The following is a 4667-nucleotide window of genomic DNA, read 5'->3' on the forward strand; positions in this document are numbered from 1 at the left end:
CAAGTAGGGCGGCTTTCTGCAAGTATGAGATATTTTTATAACTATTAAGACGATCGTGGATCGCTGGGTACCTATAGATTTGCACGCCCCTGTTTGCAGTACGGTCTTCTGGATCTTGTATGACCTGAGAAGATGATTCACTAAGCCTCTCGTGATTATTCCTTTCAATCAATTTGTAAGGTTATTTTTGTAATGTATTGTTTATTAACTTAAGTTTAGCATCTAAGTTAGTTTGTATGTGTTAGGTAGAAATAATTTTAAGTTTCCCCTCTTATTTTCTCTTGCTTCCTTCTAACTAACTCAGTTTCTTAGGTTAGATATATCTGGCCAGCAATTTGAAAGGTACCTGCCTGAAGTTTCATATTTATTATTTCCTATTTCTTGGTTTAGGGTTTAATTTAGTTTTAGGTGATCTTTTAAAGATCTTAAGGTTGGTTTTCCCTTGTTTTATATATTCATTTTGATTATTATTTTTGCCAACCATTACCTTTTTCTTGTGGAAATAAATATTGTAACTTTTGTTGAGGTGTTTGTTCTTTTGTTCCTAAGTTGCTGTGTTGCATTTTTACTGACCGCAAATTCTGAGTAAAGACAAAAACCCTTGAAATTACGGCCGTAAATAAGGTTGTAACACACACACACACACACACACACACACACACACACACACACACATATATATATATATATATATATATATATATATATATATATATATATATATATATATATATATAATATATAAATATATATATCTATCTGCATAAACACATAATTATTTATTCCTCTGATGTACTTTTGTCCAGATTTCGTTAATGAAAGGGAATAATCCATTTTCCTGGACCCTCGTTCATTATTATTTGAATAAATAATTTTTTAAATTTTAAAATTGAAATAATAATTCAAATGATACGGAATAAGCGGATGCTGGCATCAATGCCTCCCGCACGCAAACAAGCATGGATCCACACGTACTATAGTATATTCACATCAAGCGTGCATCCGATGTCTATGCCAGTCCCTTACGGCGCTTTTGATTGGCTGTTGATAAGCCAGTCACAGGGCTGGAAACTCTCAGTCTCTCGAGAGAGTTCACATTGGTAGCATGTATGTTCCACCTCTCTTGGGGGATACGTCTTTCAGGAGAGGTGTAAAATACATCCCGCCTATGAGAACTCTCTCGAGAGACTGCGTTTCCAGCCTTGTGATTGGCTTATCAACAGCCAATCAGGAGCGTCGGCAGGGACTGGCCTAGAAGTTAAATACACGGTTGATGGGAATCTGCTATAGTGTCTTGCTCGCATGCAAATGATGGGAACTGGGTTCTCGCTCGCCCTGATAGACATTCTAACATGTCGACTTTTGCATCTGAAAGGGAACGGGAATCCTCGTCATTTACTGAATGAAATTAAATCAATGGACGCACCGAAATACGCGACTGAAAAGAACTAGGAATCTATAATCTATATCCGAATAAAATGCTCGTAAACCTACGCGGGCAAAATCGTATTTAGAAACTGAAAATGCATCTTTCTTTTCATAAAGGATGATTACGAGAAAACTGTACACTGAAACTTATCGTTATTTCTCTTTTAATTCTAGGTTATTTTTTTGTTTTTTTTAATAACTGATCTCTCCTTACTGTATTTCCTGTAATCTTTTGTTAATTACTTTTAAATAAATGAACACTACATTCATTGCATGCTGGAATTCCAAGTCAATGGTCCGAGATTGATGCTGAAAATTAAAACAGAACTAATAATCTACTTCTAAAAACTGAATGGAAATGGAAATAAAATAGAAATTTCTTATAACAGCGCATAAAATTTTCATAGAAACATCTATTAATTTGTTTTATAATTATACCAGTTATAATTCTGAATCATCTTAGTGATTCTTAAAGGGTTTCTCACTGTTTCTTAATCAGTTACTTTTGTTTTGACTTTTTCAAAAGTTCCAGATGAACGGTTCTTGTTATAATCGATAATGATAAATTTCCTTCATCTTAACTGAAATATTTCATTAGTTGTATGTCTCCTATGTGTTTTCAAATGACTCTTGGAATCATCCTTCATCTGCAAACATACAATTTAAGTGATTCAAATTCATATTATTTCTGGGAAAACTGTTTCATTTTTTCCACTGAAATGGAACAAAAAATGATCCGACTTCCAGCTTATGGACTCGTACTAAAATCTACGGTCAAATAGAGCTTTGTTGCACCAACGGAAATTAAAATGAATATGCTATATTTTATCAGAAACAATTATTCTGTACTGTTTGGCATACACATTATTTATTCTTTACATTTTTATTCTGATAAATATATCATAAATATCCTCTCCTAAAATTCCTGTAGCTTTAACTCAACGCTAAACACCTTCTTCAGACCTTTCGTACCCACCCCCAACAACAACAACAACAACAACAAAAGTAGTGTGTAGGCTTACTCCCCGAGTAAGCTAAAAATCACTGACCTGACAATATGAATATAAACCTAATTTGATTTAGTAAATTCGCACTCAGTGAGAGAACGAATTAACAATACCTGCATTATTACATATTCATACATTTAGCAATGTAAATCTCTTTCCACGTTCAAGTTATAAAGCTTTTCCCCTTTTTACATTTCATTTGCATAAATGGAATATATAATTTCTTACGTACATTTATCTGATTAGAACCGCGCATTCTGTCTACGTAATTACGCAATACTCGTATTCATAAATGACAAGGTGAGGTTTCGACATAGTACTTTCTTCTACGTGTTGTAGTGTTTTATTTTTACTTGAAGATTATTCAGTGTTTCAACTCTACTTCTGCTTATCGCTTTGGCAATATACTTCGTTTAATTCCTCTTCATCTCGTTTTCTTTACTTATTATAAAATCTGTTTATTTTTTTATGATTTTCTGGTGTTACATCTTGCCGAAAACTTATAAACACACACACACACACACACACACACACACACACACACATATATATATATATATATATATATATATATATATATATATATATATATATATATATATAATACATATATACTATACTATATATATATATATATATATATATATAATATATATATATATATATATATATATATATTATATATATACAAAGATATATATATATATATATATATATATATATATATATATATATATATGTATGTATGTATGTACATGCATATATATATATGCATATATATATATATATATATATATATATATATATATATATATTATGAATTTTTATCACATCACCGTGATTAACATACATGCATTAAACTACAAATGTTCTTTAATATCGAATCCGCTCTACCTCCGAATTAATATATTTCCATATGCTGAATGTTAACCGAAGGGGAATTTTTTTAGCTGGTTTGAATCCACGAGAGGACGAAATTATTATCAACTAAAAAATTCTCCTTCGGTTAACATATATGAAAATATATTAATTCCGAGGTAGAGTGAATTGGATATTAGAGGACATTTGTAACCTAATGCATAATATATATATATATATATATATATAATATATATATATATATATATATATATATGTGTGTGTGTGTGTGTGTGTGTGTATTATATTTTTTCTCTTACTTATTGACTGCTCGTAACTATTGGGAACTTACGAATATTTCTATATTAATAGCAAAGATATACAAGTTTAGGAATAAGTATGTAAAGGATAGATTAATTCTACTTCGAAAACATAGGACTAAAATGACGTGCGCTTAAAATGATGGTTGAATTCTGTTTGTTTGTTTGTTTGTATGGTGATTTTTACGTTGCACGGAACCAGTGGTTATTCAGCAACGGGACAAACGGCTTTACGTGACTTCCGAACCATGTCGAGTGAACTTCCATCACTAGAAATACACATCTCTCACACCTCAATGGAATGCCCGAGAATCGAACTCACGGCTACCGAGGTGGCAGGTCAAGACCATACCGATCACGCCAGTGAGGCGCTTGTTGATTGAATTGTCTGAGGAAGCAAAAGTAAGTTCATCAAAGCAGATTGTTCGCGTTTCTAAATATGACGGAGGATGTATCTCACACTACGAGTTCATAAGTTTTCAGTTTATTTTATTTTTATTTTCATGCATCATTCTAAAGACAACACAAAGGCAGAAATTTGAAGCGAAATTGAAAACCATGATTTGGTATACATTTATCAAGAGTTTTTTCCGCATGAAAGATGCCCCCCCCCCCAAAAAAAAAGGGATATGTATGTAAAATTTTTAAAAGACCTTTCAATTTCTGGAACACTGAAAGAGATGCATTTCTCTAGACAGACAAGAAATCTCCTAATGATAGAACAGGTATTATGCACTGTTGGTAGTCGATGAAAGAAGCAAATATCTTCAGCCAATGAATAGACCACTTTTCGGAAGATATGTTGAATAGGGAGGGTAGGGGGCTGAGGGCAGGATGGTAGGGGAGAGTAGTCGGTAATACGTCAATTACCCATAAAAGCTTTCGTCTCGATAGCAACTCAATTACTTCTCATGCCTTCAAGACCTCCGGTCTTTCAATGGACTCCCTCTCCACGCCCCTCCCCCGTACCCCTCATTGAAGGCCCTTTTCCGAAAGGATCACTAATTGCATTTCAATTAATTCTCACCCTCGATAATTAGCCTTGCTTTTTCCA

This window comes from Macrobrachium nipponense, chromosome 46, assembly GCF_015104395.2.
Source record: "Macrobrachium nipponense isolate FS-2020 chromosome 46, ASM1510439v2, whole genome shotgun sequence".
Classification (NCBI taxonomy): Eukaryota; Metazoa; Arthropoda; class Malacostraca; order Decapoda; family Palaemonidae; genus Macrobrachium; species Macrobrachium nipponense.